The sequence below is a fragment of the Lissotriton helveticus genome, chromosome 12 (assembly GCF_964261635.1).
Source record: "Lissotriton helveticus chromosome 12, aLisHel1.1, whole genome shotgun sequence".
Lineage (NCBI taxonomy): Eukaryota > Metazoa > Chordata > Amphibia > Caudata > Salamandridae > Lissotriton > Lissotriton helveticus.
In genome coordinates, this window is record NC_136073.1 from 813,047,639 (window position 1) to 813,071,937 (window position 24,299).

Genomic DNA, 24,299 nt, shown 5'->3' on the forward strand with positions numbered 1-24,299 from the left:
CAGCACTTCTCCTTATGCCACAGTCACAATTGATTGTATCCCTGCCTAAAGCTCTATGCAGTGGCGGCTCCTCCACTAAGGCAGAGGAGCGTCGCCCCACTGCTCAAAAGAAAAAAGTAAAATTATAATAAGTATAATTATTATCATTCTATTTTGCTCTTGAAGTCTGTTGCACTCTGGGCGGGGCTGGCCAAAGTAGGGATAGGAGTGGTTTGCACTCCTTAAGTGTTCATGACTGAACAGTCCTGTGTACTTTGCATCTTCCCCACCAGGCTTACTTTACGCAGCCTGGTGAGGAACATGCAAAGCCTTCCAGTCCCCATCTAAGCGCCGTGGTTTGGTGCTCAGACCAATCACAGCTCTGCATTGCAGCGTTGTGATTGGCTATGGGAAGCTTGGGAGCCCAGATGCTTCCTGCTGCCGGCGGAGACAGGAAGAAGAGTACAGAGGAGAGGCGGCGGCCGGCCAGCCGGCCCAGGTAAGTGTTTTTTTTTTCATTTCTTTCCTGCTCCCATCCCCCCGATCCTCGTTGCACCACTATCGATCGGTAGCAGCCGCTACTGGCTCCATGGGTCATTTCAGAGTTATGTTTTATGTGAAGGAGCTTTCCTGTCTCACTCCACTTTCTCCTACAGCGCTGTCCTTATACCTCTGTGCCCAAAGCATTGTCATTAACTTAGGACTATTTAATGGGTCCCATCCCTTCAGTGTATATTTATCACACTTTGCCCACCCTCCTTGCTCGGCTCCTTCTGCCAAGTGGCCAGAGCCGACACCGTTTGCTGGTGGATTTGAGGGTGGACAGCCCCAAGGTAGCCCTCCATGGTCACTGGCCCATCCTCCTTCTCATGACAGGCCTCATCCCCTGCCAGAAATGGCTCCCAACGGCCACCAGAGTCTTGCTCCATTTTCACAGAGGTCCTTAATAACTTGTTAACAAAATGTTGAAGTTTGAACGAAGGGCCTTCATACAGTAGACCGAAACCACTCAGGTTGAAGGCGGCAACTTTATTTTAAGTTAGACCACCAGGTTACAGCAACAGCAGGTAGGTCCAGTCGGGCTGCATCCACCCTATAGCCGAGACTCTCCTACACACCAATATTCTATTACATCATTTACTCTCAGCATTTCAGACACCAACTCAGACTTCTAGGGTACGGGAACGCACAGGATATTGCACATATAAGGCTAGATATATATCTCATAAAAGCAGACAATGGTGAGGAATTCTCTTAGGAACTCTATATAATGTTCGCCTTTTTGTGTGCAGTTCGCTATCATAATATTTGCCTGTGCTGAATCCTTAGGAATCACCTCAGTAATTCAATATGCCTTATACTGGCATAGTATATAACCAAGAATTGGAAGCAGCACTATCTTCAAAAGGGGAGAGGATGTGGCCTAATGGCTAGGGCAGTCAACCTCAAATCTGGGCAGCCGGGTTCGAGTCTCGGCAACGACGCTCAACATCCTGTGATTCTGGGCAAATCACTTAATCTCCCTGTGCCTATCAAAAAATGAATGTGTCTTTCTGTAACACAACTGGTGCTCATGTAAAGCACTCTGATACCTTTGGATACATTTTGCTCTATCTAAAACTCCAAAAGAAAAAAAAATACCTGCCCTAGTCTCTGGCAGGTCCGTTGAATGTTTTATTAGTAACCTAATTTATATAGATGTGGCATTTGGGTGGATCAATGAAGTGGCCTGCCTGTTCCCTCCACTTCACAAGATTCTTCAATATAGCGACAGGTCATGGGGGTCAAGAGAAATATACAGGTTGGTCCTAAATCCCGCATCTCATCAACAGGGCCACACAATACCGCCTCCGAATAAGACCAAGCCTTAAAGTAAAACCCTCCCAAATAGCAGGGAAAATTTTAAAATGTCATGTCAAGCGGTCTATAATATTGTAGAAACCTTCTAATAACCAGTTTCGGTCTTGACATCCCTTCATAGTGTTGAGAGATAAGACTTCAAAGTATTGAATATTGCCACCAGTGGGAATAAGTTATTTTTTTATAAGTCGCAACTGGTGATTGGCATAGTTAGTGGCATATAATAAACATGTAAATGCAGGTTACACAGAGTGTGGGGGAATCCAGATTTTCTAGGCTGCTATTAAGCTACAACTGTCCCGTTGATTGAGTAATAAGCCTCAGGTGCGAGTCTTTGACTGTCCCTCTTGGCGATTGTCTTGTTAGCTATATAAGTTAGCCATTACTGATATTTTAAGCAACTTATACTAAACATTCTGAATGGAATTAGTCCAGTTTTGGCAGCAATCGCAAAGATCTATACTTCAACCATTAATGACGGACTCCAGTTCTTGTGAGTCCAATATCCTGCATTACTCAGTGACTTTTAATACTAATAACATTTGGTTTGGGCAATCTTAGTAGAGGCCAGACCTATATGGAAAGGCTGCAATTTTATTTTCCTCTCAGGTATACTGTGATCTATTTTTATATTTTCAGCTGAGTATGTGTTTCTCTAAGGGGGTGGCTTAGCTGTACTTCAGATCAATGACCATATTTATGGGTGTATGAAGTCCCAATTTTGTTTCACAATATATTGTAAAATTCTATCAACATTTCACGAAATGATGCTTTTAGAGTGTGTTATGATGTGTGTATATTTCTGTGATTTGTATCACATGAACACGCACTGCACGTCAAAAAAGTCTCGCGAGATACCAGCAGGAGGCTGGTTTGAGTGGAAAACGTCTCTCAATGAGCTAGTTTCTGTGTGAACATGTCCTTGTGTTAAAAAAGACACAAAATTGCAAATTCCACGTAACACAAATGTCACCAGCATAATTACATTTCTGCGCATGCCTACATAATATTGAAAATAGCCCTCCACTCCGGGCCTTATTCACAATGCTAAATTTACATATGTAAATTGACACGTGTAAATGCTCACATTTTTTGCTAGTTATCCTTTCCAGGTGTAGATTCACACCTCAGTATACACTTGCACGTCTCCACCTCCTGGTGGAGGCTCCTATAGAGGGATTTATGAGTTTAAAAATACTAATAGTAACTTTTCACTCATAGGTGAAGAGCAGAGCCCCAACACTGTGGCAAAGGTTTTACAATAATGAAATACAGGTAGCGGTGGTTCGGACAGTTGCACATCTAATCCTATAATAAGTCTAAGTTTATATTGATTACTTCTAGTCCGATTTCTGTAAGTGTGGTATCGGTGCCCCTCAAGGTAACATTAACATCCCACTACCACAATGTCAGCTTCAACTAAAATCCCTCGGGATCCGTTGTAATGAACTTTTTGAAAATTGGTTGTACCTCGGCACTCCAATATTTATTATCATAAAAGCACGTGCTTTTAAGGGAGTTTATTCCCAGTCTTGACCTGTTTAGAGTGTCCTGACTATTAATTATTTGTATAGACAGTACCAATACCTATGTATAAGAAGAGAACATCAAAGAAGTAGCATTCCTTTAGTGTTTTAATATCTTGTTTGATACAGTTCCTTTTCAATCTCTGATCAAACCTGGGTATCTTCTAATTCACTTCTAAAACCACTTTTTTCAATTCCTGTTCACAGACCTTCTTCTTGCACATTGTTTGTTAAAGAGAGCATCACTCTTGGGCTTATCTTGTTTCTTGTCATATTATGTCTAATACACAACTCTTTACTAACACCTAGTAATACAAAGGACAAAGACAATGGCTCTTATTTTGACAACTTTTGTTTGCAGCCTTGAGGAAGTTACGTTCAGTAACGAAACACGTGTCGGCTGCCTGTATCATTTCTTCTGGTTCAACAGCACAGAAGAATTAACAACAATACTCTTGTATCATATGTTGTTCATAAGCATTGTATTGAAAGGAACTGTATCAAACAAGATATTAAAACACTAAAGGAATGCTACTTCTTTGATGTTCTCTTCTTATACATAGGTATTGGTACTGTCTATATGAATGATTAATAGTCAGGACACTTTAAACAGGTCAAGACTGGGAATAAACTCCCTTTAAAGCACATGCTTTTATGATAATAAATATTGGAGTGCTGAGGTGCAACCAATTTTCAAAAACTGTGGCAAAGGTCTCCTCTTAGGAATATATATGGAAAAATATTAAAGATCATTTTAAAAGTATGAAAAAATGGAGTGAAAACATCAAATTGACCCTAGCAGGGCCATTTAATCATGGTTTAAAGAGATTGGATAAAGAGTTTTAGAGCTGCTGCAGTGTTTTCAAAATAATTATGGATTTGCCACATTTGTTACATACCCTATACATACATAAGCTGCATAATCTACAGATTTTAATAAAACATTATTTCTATCTGAAATGGATCAAAAGTTACCAACAACAAAGCGACTTGTGTTTCTGTGCAGTGGAAAACACTTTGCAGAGGTTGACTGGTCACCTTCCAGTTGCCTATTGCTGTATTTAGGTATTAAACCGGTACTCATGTGGTGAAACCTTTGACAAGACAGAGTAAACATGTATACAAATGACAACATAAGGAATACATGCTATCAAAATGTGTTCTGCATTATGCTGTATAATTTGCCCTTTCTTGTCAAATAAGTTAGTGAATCCTGACACATAAGTTGGCCCTCACCAGACCCTACTCCCAGTGGCTAAACACAGTATATTCACTGTAGACAGTACTTGTTTTGTTAAATTAAAAAAAAATGTAGTGGGTGGAGTTTTTCCTATGAGTCTGTTGCCATCCTTGCAGATCAGCCAAGCTTTGATTTCACCTCACACCTCGTTGTCCCACTTCTCTCTCTGTCTCACTCAGCAAGTTCTCTTTCATCCTTACTTTCACTTTCTGCCCCTGTAGTCTTATCTTCCTCTTATTCTTTTTGTCTCTGACTCATACAGCCAGATTCATGAAGCCGAAATCCGGTCGCAAAGGGCCAGAATCTGAGAATCTGGCCCTTTGCAAGCGCTATTTTTGCCTTTGGGATTCATCATCCCAAATGCAAAAATCGCAACTTTAGAAATCGCTAAATTTCGAATAATTGCATTTAAGGAATCTCAATTTGAGATTCCTTAAATGCAATTCGCGAACCATTTTAAAATTGCGAATTCGCAATCTGGGGCCGCTATTTACAGCGAAGTCTAACTACCATGGTAAATAGCGAAAACGTAGAAAAATGCACTTCTGTGCATTTTTCTAAGTTGTATGTTACACAACACCAGTGTACCTTACCATTTCAGGGGTGCTACAGGGTGTCCTTTGGACACCCTGGCACCCTTGAAATCGCTTCCTTATTTGCGATTCGTTAATTGCGAATCGCAAATAAGGAAGGACTCCCCATTCATTCCTATGGGCCTTTAGGCCCATAGGAATTAATGGGAAAGCCATTCCTTATTTGCGATTAGCAATTACCGAATCACAAATAAGGAAGCAGTAGAAATCACAACAAATATTTCGATTTCTACATGCATCCCGTTTTGCGAGTCTTTAATAGCGATTCCTTAAAAATCGCTATTAAAGACTCGCAAAACGGGACTTTGATGAATCTGGGGGATAGTCTGATGATGACAAATAAGGCATGGGCCCCAAAGAAAATTGCCACTGCCCACCAGCGGCACAAATGTAGCAGCTATTATAGTACTAGCTTATCGGCACCGTTTGTTAGTAGTATGCCTCAAGTTTATTAGTATAAATATCAAAATGGACAAACTCCCTCCTGTCGCCCATGCAGGTATTCTTCACCACACCGCTGACTTTCCTGGAACTGCAGGAAGCTGCTCACAGTTGTCTGCAGCAGAAGAGAAAATGTTGTCACCAACTAACTTGGAATGGGCAGGAAATGGTTACTTGCTTCATCAAAGAAAACCCAGCAATGGTAAGCGTTTCCGCATATTTCTAGATTCTAAATAACAAGGGCTTATTTTACCCCAGCTGCATGGTACTCATTTTATGAAGACAAGCAGAGTGAAATGTTAAAAGGAGTCACCAGGACTCGAACCTCTTACCTTGGGATCAAACAAATCCTATGACCCATCAGACTCACTGAGATGACGCAGTGATCGAGGCAAGGTCATGCCAGAGCTTTGACGGTAATAATTTACAAACCTAGCCTACATGTACGAAACTTCGATTTTGAATTTCCTAAATAGCGAATCCTAAGAAGTTGCTAGTTCTGAAATGCAAAAAGGAATGTACTAGAATTGTGATTTCCTAATAGCGATTCCTACAGGGTCGTATTCGCTATTAGGAACTCGCTATTTAGGAAATGCAAAACAATTCGTTCCAATGGGCCTAAGGCCCACAGGTACAAATGGTTTTGCATTTCCACATTTTTAATTTCCTAATAGGAAATTGCTAATTTGAAAATGCAAAAGCAATCGTTCCTACGGGCCAAGGCCCCCCTTACATCTAAATTTAAAAAAAGAACGTGGTCGTGTGTAAAGCACGCCAATGTACTCGGAGCAAGTGCGCACACATGGCACTGCAAAAAGTGCATTTTGGGTGCCTTTTTCCATTTTGCACATGATTACCATTGAATTGGATTAGATGGTAACAGCATTTCCTAAATGCCAATTTCGCATTTAGGAAATGCTTTGTACATGTACTTAGAAAATCGCAAATAGGAAATCCTTATGTGTGATATCCTTTTTTGATAATAGCAAAATGCTATTTCTACAGGGTGAAATCGCAATATGCAAACGCAATTCTGCTTTTGTATATATGGAAAAACCATTTAGCACTACTTAACGGCCCGAAATAGCAATTCCGGTCTGCTAAGAAATGCTGAATGGCTTTGTATTTATGGGCCCTTTCGCCTGCAGTGTGAGCCTCTTTTACTGCTCATGGGTAAAACGAAGGTGATAGATCCTACTAAAGGCGAAAAACTAAATTAATTGTATGAAGGAGGGCATCTCTCCTGGATTTACAACCTTGAATACGCTGAAGTATAATACTATTGCGAAAGGATTAGCAATTAATTATAACAACCTAATTAAATCATAAATAATTACTATTACAGTGATAATGCTTTAAGTGCCAAATGATTTAAAATATCCTGTACATCGTTACCCAAACATTGTGTTCCTTGCAAGACGGTTTTCATCTCTGTGAATTTTAAAGAAGGGATTAGGGTGTAAGGGAAGTAAAATAAAAAAAAGCCTTCTCCTGAAAAAGGTAAATTATTTTTTGTAATCACCATTTGTGCAGCACTATACATACCTTGCCGAAATGTCAGTTACATCTGAAATTGCCCTTCAAAAAGCTTTATTAAACAGGCAGAGGTTTTATTTACGTGCATGTAATATATAGAAAGTGGGCTATTCGCCTAATAGCGCTTCAACACCTCATGCGCTATATAAATGCAAACCTTTTCCCTCTTCTAGCTCTCCACTATCCTTATCAATTCAAATAACAAACTAACATATCCACCACTCAAATTAATCTAATCTTTCACTGTACTAATTCACCACTAATCCTTTTGGGTTCCGGAGTAGCGTGCCCCCAGCCGAAAAAGCGATTTGTCGCCTCGTCAGGGATAGTAAGCATGTATAATGCAATTACAATACAATTCAAATACAATAAATCATTCTATCTCAAATTAAACATGCACGTGTGGAGCGGGTGTTGTGTACTTTTAATTCATTTACAACTAGGAGAACACGCATAGTATTTGTTCTTCCAATTCATACAGTTAAATGTAATTATCTGCGGTTTAATTTTTGGGGGCTTAACAAATTCAGTGTGTGCATAAATAGCTCATTTGCTTTGCAAGACATGGAGGAAGGGGCGGCTTGTATTGGGAATAATGTAGTTTGGAGAAAGAAACATGAAATTAAAATATTTTGTAATTTTTGATTTTTCTTAACCCTTATAGATCACATTGTACACATTTGACTGTACTAGGCACATCCAGAGTAAGGACAATAGGTGTAAATCAGCTAGCCAACTAGATGTCTTTCGGGCGCAGACCTTGTGTAGGCCACACTAGGTTGGGCGAGTGCAAAAACCAGGCCTCCGGCACCCAGTGGGAGACACTTGCGTGTCACCCTAATGCCTTCGACTTCTAGTAGCTGAGCACCTAGAAAAAAACTGATTCGCCTTCCCTCAAACACACACTTCATTTTTGGTTAATACGTAAACATATTGATTGGGAGGTCAGGGCGTACACTCTGGTGGGAGGATGGGGTTTATTACTTCTCAGGGGCTTCTCGACCAGTCTACCACCATCATTTTATATTTCAGTGTATCTGCTTGAGCCACCTCACCATTAGGCCTGGGCAGTAAATTCCGTTCCGCTCGCGGAATTTGGGTAATTCCGCGTTCCGCGGAGAACGCAAAATTGCCCGACTTCGAGACATTTTTTGCTTGTTTGCGTTCTCAAAATGCATGTTTGCGAGATATTTCCCCCCGAGCACGCAAACAGCGATTGCCAACAGTAAAAAAGCATCGCGAACAAGCAATTCCGCATGTTCGCGGAATTTCTGCGTATTCGCGGAGATTTTTTACCGTTTCGCGGAGATTTGCGTGACGTGATTACGCAAATTCCGCCCTCTACTCACCATCACCACTTGCCTCTAGCTCCGTCCGTCTTCTGTTTCTCTTCCTTCTCTTCCTTCCTCTCCTGCTCCCTGCCTCTCTGTTGTCAATATCTGCTACCTGGTAAATCACTGGGCCATTGCCCTGAAGAAGCGCCACAATCACCAAAGGGAGGAAAGCAGACAAGCGATGGATAGGATGCTTCAATTAATCTCAGCCTCTGATCTTTGCTAGGGCTACATTCAGGAGTCATTTTTTTGCCCACCGTGCCACCTCAGACAGGAAACAGTAACATTCAAATTAACCTTGGTCCTGCTTAAGTAGGAACAGTGCATCCAGAACTGCCATGCAAGGTTACCTCTGAACGAGAACATATGTACTTGCATGTTTCACTATACTAATTCAACACTAATCCTCTATGGGTCCCGGAGTAGCGTGCTACCCACCGAAAAAGCGATTTGACGCCTCGTCAGGGGTAGTAAGCGGTATATAAATGCAATTACAATACAATACAATAAGCAACCCCAGACCAGTTTGTCGGGGCCTCATCAATAGAGTACAGCTTAAGTCTTAAGGCAGAGTTTTCACGGTACCAACATCTGGACATACCTATCGCACCTAGGGCATCACATTGAGAAAACTAAAACAGCAATGATGGGAATATTTGAATAAATCTCAGCTACTGAGGATTTATTCCTGTCTGTTATTTCTTTGCCCATCACACCACCTCAGACAGGAAACAATCTTACGTAAATCAGCATTGCAATTAATGTCAGTCCTTGGTAATTACTTGGACCCACATCCCAGTGTATTCTCTTTTTTGCCCATCATACCACTTTCCTTTGTCCTCCTCAATAGAGTGCAGCTTGAGTCCAATGGCGTAGTAACACATGTACCATGGCATATTATGCTGAGGAAAAAAATTGATGGGTGGAATGTCTGAATTAACCTTTGCCTCTGGCCATTATTTGGGCATCGTTTTTTCCCACCATGTCACCTCAGACAGGAACCAGCCATATGCAAATCAGGTTTGGTCCTGCTCCAATGCAAACAGTCCAGCCTGAACTTCCAGGCCAGGTCTTCTCTGTCCTGGAAACAAATGCAGCCCCAGATGGGTTTCATCCTATTAGGGCGCATCAGTAGGGTGCAGTTTGAATCCTGTGGCGCAGTGAGCACTAGACTCATGCCTGGGTATATCCATCACGCTTAGAACTTCGGACTGAATAAAAGAAATAAATCGATGGGTGCAATGCTTAAATTAACCTTAGCCACTGGCAATTACTTGATGCCCGCCTCAGATAGGAACGAGCCATATACAAACCAGCCTTAGTCCTGCCACCCAGAGGAAAAGTGGTGGTAGGCTAGAATCACATGAAGTTATCATTACAGTGAATTATCTTCCCTATCACTTCTCAATTTTGAAAACTTACGATGGCAAGTTACAACCATCAGACATATTGATAAAGTAAATCTCATGTGGGAAAAATAATACTTTTTGGTGTCTTATTTAGTTGGTTTGTCTTATAAATAATGCAATGTGTGCCAGTGTGGATTGCACCCAAGGAAAGGCTGCCAAGTTAGCCGGATTTTATGTTAGCTCTTCATGCCCATATGGCTATACCTTAATAAGGCACCAACTGTTGAACATGTTCCAATTGAAGATTTAAGTAGATTGGGGGAAGTTGCATGTACCATTTATAAAGCATAGCATTTGCCAAACGGCATCTTGGCGCTATGACTATTGCGAACAATAGATAACCAGAAAGGGAAGCGAGGACCGGTACCCTAAAGGGATGGGCATTAAGGCCATGGTGTTCAGATCCACATTTCTTGATCTGGCAACCTAATAAAGAAGCTTATTCCACAAATAAGTGGTCAACACCGAAATCAACCCGCCACCTCATGAGTCCACCTGAAACGAGGGACAGCAAATGAGAACCACACCAAATATGACGCGGGTGCCATGGCCAGGGAATTTTGCATGAATGCGATGGAATTGTAAAATGAAGTCCAAGTTTCTGTATGCAAAATATCTTCAGATAATCTAAGCTATCCTATAGGTCAGAAATAAAAGATGGCCAGTCACTGTCCACACCTGTTATGTAATATATGGACTCTCCACAGTAATGAATGAACACAATCTCTCTTTTCTTTTTTTAATTAGGACTGGCATTAGCCAAGATGTTTTGATTTTGTTCTAAGCTTTTATGTAAAATATGCTTATTTATATATAGAACTTTCAGCCAGCCCTCTTCATCCATTGGTCTGTGGTTGTGCCATTCACATTTTTCTTCCGCCCACTACAGCCTACAGCCTACAGCCTGGGTCCGCCCACTTCAGCCACTGGATGCTTTCACTGTCAGTGCCGGCATCCAGTTCTTTCACAAGGAGCGCATTCATACACAAAGTGCCAGGGACTGCTGTGGCATTGTCAGCTTCTTAGAACATTTTTTTCTTAATTTGTGAAGGATCAGCAGCTCCTGCAAAAATAAAGATTGATAAAGCCATGACAAAACAAAACAAGCACTGACAAAGCCAAAAAACTGTCATCGAACACAAGACCTCTTATGTTAACTTTAGTGTAAACTACATACATGTTACTCTTGAATATACACAAAAATAGTCTAGTTATAGAATAGAATAGAATAGAAGCCATTTATAAAGCGCCTGGTTACTCAAGAACAGAGTGTCCCCGCGCTGAAAACCGCAAAGGTGCCTGGAGGAATGAGCACAGGAGAAAACTGACAGGGGCAAGAGGAAGAGTGGGGGATCAGATGCGAGGAAAGAGGAAGGTTTTCAATTTTCCTCGGAATCTTATTTCAGAAGGTTCCATCCGTATCTCGATGGGAAGTTCATTCCAGCCCCTGGCAGCCAGGTATCTGAACGAGGAGCCGCCCATCTTGGCTCTAGTTATCTTAGGGATTTTAAACATCATCGTACCAGAAGATCTAAGATTCCGGGTAGGGCGATGTATAGTGAGTAAACTATGCAGATAACCTGGGCCAGTTCCATGGGCTATGCGGTGGGCAAAGCACAGGGCCTTAAATTTAATACGCTCCTTGATGGGGAGCCAATGGAGTCTGGTCAAGGCCAGTCTCCCTGAGGCTCTTCGAGGTAACTTGAGCACAAGGCGCGCAGCGGCGTTCTGAGCACATTGGAGCTGGTGGGTGCTCTTCTTGCTCAGACCCAATAACAAGGCGTTCCCATAGTCCAAATGGGTGGTGACTAGGGCATGGACGATGGTCTTTCTTGAGTCTATGGGAAGAAGATCAAGTACCTTCCGAAGGACCCTCAATATGCTGAAACATCTTGCTGTAATTTTGTTCACATGGGGTTTATATGACAAGTTAGAATCCAACGTTATGCCCAAGTTCCGCACCGAAGCCACAGGGCAAGGTAAACTGCCCAGTTCCGCTGGCCACCACATGGGGGACCATGCGGAGGAGGATTTACCCACCACCAGCAGCTCGGTTTTATCGCCATTAAGGCGAAGGCAATTATTGTTCATCCAAGCTGCCACAGAAGAGAGGCAGTTGGAGAAATTGGTGGCATCCTCTCTGTGGTCGGGCGTAAGTTTGAACATCAGTTGGGTGTCATCAGCGTAGCTGACAAGGCCCACCCCATAAGTCTCTACTATGCGAGCCAGGGGCTCCATATAGATATTGAACAGGGTGGGGCTCAAACTTGAGCCCTGAGGGACCCCATGGCTCACATTTCTAAGAGAAGATTCAAAGGGGGGGCAGTGCAACTGAAAGATTCTGTTGGCCAGAAAAGACTCCAGCCACGCAAGGGCTGACCCTTTACTCCCATTCCAGCTAGCCGAGACAGCAGCGTTGAGTGCAGCACGGTGTCAAAAGCTGCACTTAGATCTAATAATACCAACGCTGCTGTCTCTCCCTCATCCATTATGCGCCTAAGACTCTCCGTAGAGAAAAGTAGGGCTGACTCAGTGGAGTATCCGGCTCTGAACCCTGATTGAGTGGGATGTAAGAGCGAGTGATCTTTCAGGTAACTCATGAGCTGCATATTCACTACTTTCTCCACAATCTTGGCACAAAAAGGGAGGAGGGATATGGGGCGGAGATTCTGGAGTTGGGAGATGTGAATATTGGCCTTTTTTTTCAGGGGGATTACTTGGGCGATTTTCCAGGCATCTAGTACCTTACATTCCTCAAAGGACAAAGATACAATTTGATTGATATAATCAATGACCGTAGACTCCATAACTCCTCTGCAGCGAGTCGGTGGGCATACGTCACTTAGAGAACCGGATTGTATACTGTTAACAATGCTGAGAAGTTCTTGTTTCTCAGGGGTGATGAAGCACGTAAGATCTGAGGTCCTCGTGTTACTGTTGTTAACTTCTGTTGATTCGCTAGAACTAGACTCATCTTTTATAAAGGTGGCATGAATTTTGTCAATCTTGTTGACAAAAAAATCGGCAATGGAGTCACATAGTTCTTTCGAATACATGTCCTGAGCTTCCAATCTAGTAGGAATAGTAAGTTCTCTATAGATTGAGAATAATTCTTTAGTAGGATTTTCCGCTGTGGCAATTCTATTTTTGAGGTGGCAGCTTTTTTCCGATCTCACTAGTTTGTGATATTTATGGAGTTCAGTCTTATAAAGCATTTTATCCTCAGGATTGTAGTGCTTTCTCCAATTGCGCTCTAGCGTTTTACATCTGGCTTTGGCTAATTTTAGTTTTTCAGAAAACCAGGGAGCGGTTTTAGACTGCCTTACAGGAGGCTTAAATGTCCAGGGGGCTATCTCATCTAAGGCATTGGACAGCCAGTTTTCGTAATTTTCGTAGGCTTCTCGGAGAGAGTTACTTCGCAAAGGAGGATTTTTTTGGAGAGCCAGTCTAAAGGATTCTTGGTCAAACTTCTTCCAGTTTCTACGTTTAAGGGAAGGGGGCTTAAGGATTTTGTTATTTATAAGAGTATTATGTATCAGAAATGGAATAACAAAATGGTCGGACCAAATTATTTTTACCGGAGGGAAAGCAGTGATGCCTTCCCAGTTGGCAAAAATGGGGTCCAGGAGATGGCCATGTTGGTGGGATGGAGCAGTCGATTGTAAGTTCAATCCCAACGATACCAATGCCGTGGCCACCTCTTGTGCATCTTTGCACTCCCTATCCTCAAAGTAGAGGTTTAAGTCGCCTAGAATTATGAACTTTTTATAGCGTAGAGCTGGTTGCGTGATATACTCAAGGAGATTACTTTCAAATTGTCCAGCTGCTCCAGGAGGGCGATATATTAACAGACCGTTAATGATGTTTCTCGGTCCGTATTTGATGGTAAATTGGCCACTTTCACTGTGTAATATATTGGCTTTTGTAAGGGTGCATTGTAACTCAGTTTTATGAATGATGGCTATCCCACCACCTCTTTGTTTGTGTCTGTCTAGATGCAGTAGGCAGTAGCCAGGGGGGATGGCTTCTAGCGCTTCTGGAGCAGACTCCTCGTCCAACCATGTCTCAGTTAGAAATAGCACCTCGAGGTTATTACTCGTTATAAGATCGTGTATTTCCAATTTATGCTTTTTCATCGACCTACAATTGAGTAGTTGCATGTTCGGTTTCGCTAAGAACAAGGTATTACCTTCGGGTACTGAGAAAGTGTGGTTACAAAAGTTACATATGGTAGGTAGACTTTCAGCTGGATAGTTATGATCACAGCCCGTAGCTGTTTTAGAATCTAGAACAAGAAGCTCCTGTTTCGAATAATGCACAAAGTGCCTTACCGGTTCCGAAACATCAGATGAAGTTGAAGGGCTAAGAGGAGTCGCCCCTCGTCCCAGACTGACGCGGACGGGCGCAGACGGGCTGGACTCTGGCTTGACTCCGGCGCGATGATGGTGCGCCCGCTGATCGCGTCCGCTGCGCGGAGTCATAGCCGTTTATTTTTATACTGTTTCCACTCTCGCCCCAAGGGAGGAAACCCTACCCAAGATGGCTGCCGCACTCGCTCTGCCCTAACCCCAGGACGAACAGCCCCAAGATCGGCCGGACACTCTGAGGGAGGTAGCGCTGGGTGTGGTGAGTACAGATTAGTCAGCAATAGTTTTTGCAATTAAAAATGAAGTCTTAACCCAAAATCGGAAAAGACAACAGCGTCGCAATAAATCTGCGCGCTTAGTGCAGGGGGGGAAAGGACACAGAGGGCAGTGCACTCAAGAATAGTAAGTTTAAAACAGCTCTAGAGAAGGAGAAAAATCAAAAGTAACTGCTAGGCTCAAGCCTCAGGCATCGATTTCAGGAATCTCGCGACTAGAGTCCTTTTACTATTTTTATACTGTTTCCACTCTCGCCCCAAGGGAGGAAACCCTACCCAAGATGGCTGCCGCACTCGCTCTGCCCTAACCCCAGGACGAACGGCCCCAAGATCGGCCGGACCCTCTGAGGGAGGTAGCGCTGGGTGTGGTGAGTACAGATTAGTCAGCAATAGTTTTTGCAATTCAAAATGAAGTCTTAACCCAAAATCGGAAAAGACAACAGCGTCGCGATAAATCCGTGCGCTTAGTGCAGGGAGGGAAAGGACACAGAGGGCAGTGCACTCAAGAATAGTAAGTTTAAAACAGCTCTAGAGAAGGAGAAAAATAAAAAGTAACTGCCCGGCTCAAGCCTCAGGCATCGATTGCCTACCCAAGATGGCTGCCGCACTTGCTCTGCCCTAACCCCAGGACAAACAGCCCCAAGATCGGCCGGACCCTCTGAGGGAGGTAGCGCTGGGTGTGGTGAGTACAGATTAGTCAGCAATAGTTTTTGCAATTAAAAATGAAGTCTTAACCCAAAATCGGAAAAGACAACAGCGTCGCGATAAATCCGCGCGCTTAGTGCAGGGGGGGAAAGGACACAGAGGGCAGTGCACTCAAGAATAGTAAGTTTAAAACAGCTCTAGAGAAGGAGAAAAATAAAAATTAACTGCCCGGCTCAAGCCTCAGGCATCGATTGCAGGAATCTCGCGACTAGAGTCCTTTTACTATTTTTATACTGTTTCCACTCTCGCCCCAAGGGAGTAAACCCTACCCAAGATGGCTGCCGCACTCGCTCTGCCCTAACCCCAGGACGAACAGCCCCAAGATCGGCCGGACCCTCTGAGGGAGGTAGCGCTGGGTGTGGTGAGTACAGATTAGTCAGCAATAGTTTTTGCAATTAAAAATGAAGTCTTAACCCAAAATCGGAAAAGACAACAGCTAGTTAGGTCTAGCAATACTTACTGTAATGTTCTTTTGTACAGATGATGTACATCTGATTTAAAAACATAAACTGGGGGTGGAGAGGAGGTGGTGCTGCTAAAGAAAGCATCATTTGAGCTGAACTCATAGTAGCCCGATGATCACTGCACACACAGTGGTGTCAGCAATCATTGCTGAAGACAGTACTTGACTTGTACCCCTACTTTGGCGCCCCCTGCTGAAAGGAGTGAGTTTAGCTGCTTCTTAAATTTCCCTTGTGGGGACATACTTGCACTACAGTCTGGACCCCCATAGCAACAACCTTTGTGGACGTAGTTTTTTTCACTGCCAGTCGAGATGGACCTCAGCTTAACTACTGCTCGGGACGCCCCCTACATCTGAGTGTAAGCATAGCAGCATCCCTTAACACGTACCTTTGCCCTAGCGCCCCCTTGAGGTGAGTGTGCGCACATCTTCTAAATTTCACAATGTAGAGGGCCTACTCTAGCACCCCCTACAGCAGAGTGCGAGTATGACAACTTTGATGGTCACTGGCGGAGAATTCCCTGACTTGTAGGGCAACGTCGGTTCCCATCTTTTACGACCTGCATCTACGCTTATTCTTTTTACTCCTGATTGTGAAATGCTCCTTTCCTCTCATTAGCAAGCCTACTGTGACTTTCTTTATGCATTTGTTACAATTGCATCTTGTATTGTTGTTTAGGCCTGCACAATGCAGCCCTCCTTCTGCTTTGGCTGTGCATCGCTCTGAAACCATTTTGGAGTAATGTTCACGCCTTATAACAAACAAAATAATAAATGAGAAGACACCCCAAAATAGTTATGAAGGCTTGCTGTGGTGCCCCTTTCTTCAGACTGTGAACGCAGTAGCTTCTGCAGTCATTTATGGGGAGTGACATGGCTTGTGCCATTGCTCTGGCGCCTCTATCGCACAGTAAGAGCACAGCAGCTTCTGTAGTCAGTGATGGAGAGTTCCATGGCTTGTGCCATTGCTCTGGCGCCCCCTATCGCACAGTAAGAGCACAGCAGCTTCTGTAGTCAGTGATGGAGAGTTCCATGGCTTGTGCCATTGCTCTTGCGCCCCCTATAGCACAGTAAGAGCACAGTGGCTTCTGTAGTCATTATACAAGAGTACCATTGCTCTGGCGCCCCCTATCGCACAGTAAGAGCACAGCGGCTTCTGTAGTCATTATACAAGAGTACCATGGCTTGTACCATTGCTCTTGCGCCCCTTATGGCACAGTAAGAGCACAGCGGCTTCTGTAGTCATTATACAAGAGTACCATGGCTTGTACCATTTCTCTGGTGCCCCCTATCACACAGTAAGAGCACAGCGGCTTCTGTAGTCATTATACAAGAGTACCATGGCTTGTACCATTGCTCTGGTGCCCCCTATCACACAGTAAGAGCACAGCGGCTTCTGGTAGTCATTATACAAGAGTACCATGGCTTGTACCATTGCTCTTGCGCCCCTTATGGCACAGTAAGAGCACAGCGGCTTCTGTAGTCATTATACAAGAGTACCATGGCTTGTACCATTGCTCTGGCGCCCCCTATCGCACAGTAAGAGCACAGCGGCTTCTGTAGTCATTATACAAGAGTACCATGGCTTGTACCATTGCTCTTGCGCCCCTTATGGCACAGTAAGAGCACAGCGGCTTCTGTAGTCATTATACATGAGTACCATGGCTTGTACCATTGCTCTTGCGCCCCCTATGGCGCAGTAAGAGCACAGCGGCTTCTGTAGTCATTATTCAAGAGTACCATGGCTTGTACCATTGCTCTGGTGCCCCCTATCCCACAGTAAGAGCACAGCGGCTTCTGTAGTCATTATACAAGAGTACCATGGCTTGTACCATTGCTCTTGCGCCCCCTATGGCGCAGTAAGAGCACAGCGGCTTCTGTAGTCATTATTCAAGAGTACCATGGCTTGTACCATTGCTCTGGTGCCCCCTATCCCACAGTAAGAGCACAGCGGCTTCTGTAGTCATTATTCAAGAGTACCATGGCTTGTACCATTGCTCTTGCGCCCCTTATGGCACAGTAAGAGCACAGCGGCTTTTGTAGTCATTATACAAGAGTACCATGGCTTGTACCATTGCTCTTGCGCCCCCTATGGCACAGTAAGAGCACAGAGGCTTCTGTAGTCATTATTCAAGAGTACCATGGCTTGTACCATTGCTCTTGCGCCCCTTATGGCACAGTAAGAGCACAGCGGCTTTTGTAGTCATTATACAAGAGTACCATGGCTTGTACCATTGCGCTGCTGCCCCCTATCACACAGTAAGAGCACAGCGGCTGCTGTAGTCGTTGATGGAGAGTGCCATGGCTTGTACCATTGCTCTGGTGCCCCCTATCGCACAGTAAGAGCACAGCGGCTTCTGTAGTCATTATTCAAGAGTACCATGGCTTGTACCATTGCTCTGGCGCCCCCTATCGCACAGTAAGAGCACAGCAGCTGCTGTAGTCGTTGATGGAGAGTGCTATGGCTTGTGCCATTGCTCTGGCGCCCCCTATTGCACAGTAAGAGCACAGCAGCGCCTCCCACGGAGAGGTGCAAGGACCAGTCCCTGATCCGGGTGCATTGCTCAAAGACTAACTGGGCAAGGCAAACAGCAAACTTGGAGACTAGCCCTGGGCCTGGTACGGAGAGGACAGCACTTCTGGCACAAACAGAGATGCATGGCTGGGTGGATGGCTGACTTCTAACATTTAGTCACTGCAACCTTTTATTTCTTTCCATTTGCCAAGAAAGACATAAACGATTCTGACAGCTTTGGCATTTTAATCACTTGTCAACAGGGCGGGCCAACCAACTAGCTAACCGAAAGGTTCAGTTTAAAAATAAAGATGCTGCTTACGTATTTTGTCTTTAATCTAAAGCATAGCTGTCAACTTGCAATGAATCACACCAGGCAGTTCACACCCACTCACCTTAGACCCCCACATGTAGGGATTGCCAGTGAATGTTTGTTGTTGGCATGCCTTGCTCTCAGTGCTGGGTCTTCTGTCTTTAACAGAAGGAGGGTGTTATTTACTGAGGGTTTTCCAGACACAGGCGTGGCGCTGCACAATTTTGTGTTGCTCCTTCAGGCATTTAGAATGGTAAGTAAGTTGCTTTCAGTTATGCAAAACCTTATTAACTGTGTGTAGGCAGCTAGGATCCTTCTGCATGGTTACCTGCACTTTTTGCCTAGTGTTGTTATGGTTTCTGACTAATCTGACTGGGATCCTGCTAATAAGGACCCCAGTCTCTGTGCTTTCTCCCCTAAATTGGTATGGTAAGTACCTAGGTACATTCCAGATTGGCTACTAGTTTACCCTTATAAGTCCCTAGTATATGCCAGTAAGGTACCCAGGGCATAGGTACACCAGGGGCCACCCAAAGGCTGAAGCATGTATTATGCCACCCACAAGGGACCACCTAAACTGTGACTACTGGCCAGCCAGTGCAGCCTGTGTACGCTGGTTCTAGCACCACTAACAACAGATATAGGTTTCCCTATATGGGAGGTCACTGCACTTAAAACCTATCAGTCACCCCTAAGGCAGACCTTTCAATCCTGAAGGCAGGGTGCTCTGTTCTAAGTTTGAGGGTGCCCCTGCATGAGCAGGACACCCATACAACCTGCGGAGTCCAATCTCCCGGGTGGTAAGTGCATCAGCCATAAAGATATATAGAGTGGCCATGCATCATTAAGCGATGGCTAACTCTAACCTGGCTGTAACGAACCCTGTCATGTTTGGTATCAAACATGTTGGAATCATACCCACACACCGTAAACGGCTTGAGAGGTATGATTCCATTCACCGTAAGGCTCCTTTGGGAGGTCCTCAGTGCTCCCGGTACCAGTCTTCCAGAACCGGACAGCAAGCTAGGACTGGTGCGGGCCAGAAACACTTTTCTGCCCTCCTGCTGCTGAGCCAAGCTCAAGCAGGGGAAGGCAGAACAATAGATATCCTGTCACAGGGAGGTGCAACCACCTCCCAGACAGGGTTTAGAGTATTGGGGCAGGGTGGGAGTGTTTGCCAGTGCCTCATAATCTGCATACAGGGAACTTTTGGTGCCCTCCATGCATAGTCCAGTTCAGACCAGTTCAGGGAGCCGTTGGCTCCTGCTCTGATGCAAAACTGAACAAAGGACAGGGGAGTATCCTCACCCTTGTCCAGCTTCTCCTTTGGTGGGAGGGATCCCTGAATCATTCTAACCCTTTCCTTAGGGTATTTAAGGGCTTACCTGTGGGTGGGTCCCTAGATTCACTGTGGGACAGGATTCATTTCAAAATACCACTTCTTCGACCCTCTGGGCACTCTGGACTTCGCTCTGGGCTTCAAGACTGCAACTGGGAAGACTCCTGCTGCTACTGGTCTGCTCGCCCTGCTTGCCTGCTGCTACGTCCATGCCTGTGCTCCATACACGGAACCTTCCAAGGCCTGTGGGCATCCAAGACACCTGAAGGAATCGCCCTTGAAGTGAAGGAGTCACTTCCCTGCATCTGCAGGCACTGCAACTAAGCTGACCGGTCTGCTGATCCTGGGCTCCCATGGACTACGATCAGCAACACAGGTGGTGGTTCGTCACATCCCTCGAAGCCTGCCCTGTCCTCTCACCAAGTTTGAGGCCAGTATCCCTCGTCAGAGCCGCAGGAGCTGAACCCCAGTGCACCACGTCGACTTGCTGTTGCAAAGGCTTATTGGCTTCCTTCCTCCAAGATCTTCGGGCTCCAAGTAGCCCCAACCTCAAGCATTTCCAGTGGCCAAGATCCACGTCCTCACCGCAACTTTTGCATCACAGGCTTTCATCCTTGGTGAGCTGCTTGAGGTCCTCTCGCGACTCCAGTGCCTCTGGCCTGTGGGTCCACTTGAGGGTCAGCTTTGAATTTGGCAAGCACTTCTGCGCAGTCTCACCTGCCTTGACTCCCTTGCTTGTGGTGAGTCACCTGGACCATATTAGTCTTGACACTGTACCTTCTTCACTTTCCATGTTGGTTGTAGTTGCAAAGGCTTGTTGGTGCTCTCGACGGACACAGACTCCTCAACTCTAGACATCCAACGTGGAACAGCTCGTGCATGGCTCCTGGTCTTCCACAGCATCGCCTGGTCCGCACAGCTGCAGTTCCAGTGTCACCGGCAGCTCTCCCTGCAACACTCGACGTAGGTGGGCATTCGTCTTCCGTGCCTCCTGGTCACTCCTGAGTGACATAGACACTGTCTCTTCTGCTTGCAGCTTCTTCACATCTTGAATCCACCTTTGAGTTTCACCGGACACTTTTATCTTCTCCAGCAGCTGCATTTTCCTGAAGTCCTCCACTGAGTTTGACTGTGGTTTTCGACGCCATTTCACACCTAGGCACCCGGCTTCCCTGGTGTAGGTATCTTGGTTCCTAGGGTATCCACGGGTGGTGTGGCTCTCCAACCTTTTGTCTTCCACAGGGTTTCTTCAGGGTCCACTGGGAAGGGTCCTTTTCCTTTAAAATTGCAACTGCAACTGACCCCTTGACTTGTATTGAGCCTGCGGTCGTGTTCCCATTCTGCACACAGCCTCGGTGGGGTCACTGGTTACTTACCTTGGGTAGATCCTTGGGTCCCTGGCACTTTTCCATCTTCTGAGTATAGTTTGACTTGAGTTGTGGTTTGCATACCACTATTTAGTATATGGTTTAGTCTCCCCCTGGCGACCACTGTGTATTTGTGCTACTTACCTGTTTTCTTGTAAAGTATTGTGTGCATTGCGTATATTCCTGGGTAGGAGATATTGATATATGTTAGTAAGTGTCTTATTATAAATACGTATTTTTATAAATACACTTTCTGGTTCTTTTTCATTTAATCTATATCAATAAGATTAGGATCTGGAAAAACAAGCGGCTTTACACTCCTTCTGGACTAAGCCTGAAGCCTGCTCTCCACAGCTGCCATTTAGAGAGCTTTCTAAGGTTGTCTAAGACGCACTAAAATCTTCAAAAGGGCATGTGGTAAGAGCTGTGTGCTGTTTCGAGCATGGTGATACCCACTTACATCATCATGCCATTTTTCTGCAGCGTGCTGGATTTGTGTGCAGTGTCCTGTCTGAGTCCTGTTGAGTTTTTGTGTATTTCGTCAGCACCTAAAACAGGTATCGGAAAGCAGAAGTATAAGTGGAGGCCAGCTAAGCAAGAATTGTGGGTGGTTTAAGATGGATTGGCAGTAACTTCGAAAGGGGAGGCCCACCATGAGAAGACCGAGAGTAAGATAGGGTTTGTGTCCCAGCGTATATCAGCTGACATTCTGCCACGCACTTTTATTTATTTCATGTTTATAGGTGTGGCTGCACGGCTGACATGTAGGTACCAATTATTTAAAATGTACATCTAGTGCACTTTGGCTTCGCCCATAGGAGTATTACTCTCTCACCGCAGGCTATTGGCAATTTGCTTATTTTTCCCGCTTCCAGGAAGTGCTTCCACTGCAATGCAAGAGGGATTATTTTTATTCAAAACTTGAAAGGGCTGTTTGCCACATTCGAGTATTATCTCCTATATGTATTTGCATTTAAGTACCTTACTCGCATCTTATGCCGGCAAGTGTGCTGTCAGTTCAATGTACCCTTGTCGTGTTATTACATTTCCCCCCCACACTCCTATGTTGTGTTTTGGCATTTCAGTCCCTCCTACTTAGAGTATTTGTAGTATTACTGTACTTCATTCCACCAGTGTGTCTGTATTTCCGTGGCTGGCTTCCCTTGATGATTTAGCTTTACAATTACTGTATCCTCTGGTGTCTTTGGCGCTCATGGTGAAAGCAGATATTGAAGTTCTTATTTCGCCCAGCTTTTGGGGTATTATAGAACCTCATTCCTCCAGGGTATGCCTTTATTTTAGTACCTTTCTGCCACGGGTAGATGTGGGTGTCATGGTCACTTTTGCTCCCTGTGTACATTAGCAAAATGGTATCTCACATCAGTGGTATTTGATAGTGTTTCAGTACTATAAGGCCTTCTTGTATTTTATGTCACCTGGTTAATGTTATTTCTTTACCTTGCCACCATTGAAGTAAGTGGACATTTCAGTACCTCTGTTTCTTCCTCAGTACGTAGGCATTTTAGTAGGTCCCTGTCCCTTGTGTTTGTTGCATTATCAGTACTTTGCTATATCTGGTTTACACTGGCTTTTCAACACCTCTTCCTCACCTCTGGTGGTTGGATGTATTGTATTTAGTACTATAGCACACTCAAGCGAGTGGTCTGAGAGGATGGCCTGTTTCTTTTACAAAAAAATCACCACTATCCAGGATATCTTTGCTGTGTCACTCCCTAGCCAAGAGGTTGCCGGAGCACCTCTCTTAGATGTACACCCCCCCCCTACCATTTCACTCACAGAGATCCCGGTGATTTCCCAGGAGCAATCCCTGGCACTTCTGAAATCTTTGAAATCTGGCTCGCCTTCCGACCCCTGCCCAGCCAAAGTTTTGTCTGCCTTAGCGGAAGTGATTAATCCCATAGTAAATCCAATTTTGAACACTGCTCTACGGGAAGGGACCATGCCATCAGCATGAAAGCATGCTAAAATCCTTCCGCTACTTAAGAAACCTACGGCAGACCCTGAGGTTGCCAGCAACTATCGGCCTATTTCACTCCTGCCTTTTTTCTCGAAGGCCATAGAAAAATATGCTAATGGAGTTCTAACAAGCTTTTTGGAAACCAATCATCTGTTGCACCCTAACCAGTCAGGCTTCAGAGATAATTTTAGCACTGAAACAGCTTTGCTAGAGGTGGTTGAAACCATCAAAGCTACTCTGGACAGTGGGGGTAATGCAGTCCTGGTTTTATTGGATCTCTCTGCAGCTTTCAATACCGTGCCCCATAATCGATTACTGTATAGACTCAGTGAGAACGGTATTGGTGACACGGTTCTGAGATGGTTCACATCCTTTCTGGCCAACCGCTCCCAAATCATATGGTCTCCTCCTTTTGCTGCTGAGATTCCTTTTTTGAACGTGGGTGTCCCCCAGGGCTCTATTCTGAGCCCTACACTATTTAATTTGCACATGGCTCCACTAGCCCCCCTTGCGGAGGAAGCAGGGGCTAAAATAGTGTCTTACGCTGACGACACCCAATTGCTGTTTATATGTGAGAAGGGCGTTGATTTCAATGGTACTCTCATTAACTCTTGTCTTTCAAAAGTCTTTTCCTGGTTCAGTCAGAATCATTTAAAATGCAATTCTGAGAAATCCGAGATTATTTTTTTTTGGGCCACGCTCCCCCGTAGGCTGGCATACATGGTGGCCTCAAGACATGTCCTCTCCTATATCTTCGGTGTCGACCGTGAAAAATCTAGGAGTCAAAATGGATGCAACCCTCTCTATGAAGGTCTAAGTTTAGACTGTAGCTGGGGTCTGTTTTGGACTTTTGAGAATGTTGCGGAATTTTCTTCCTTTGCTTTCCATTCCTTATAGGAAAACTGTTGTCCAGGCCTTGGTTCTCTCTAGACTTGATTATGTGAATTCCTTGTATCTCGGCCTCCCGGATTATCTCTTAGGCCGACTGAAAGTGATTCAGAACGCCCCTATCAGGGCCATCTTCCTGATAGGGCCTAGAACCTATATTTCCCAGCTTCT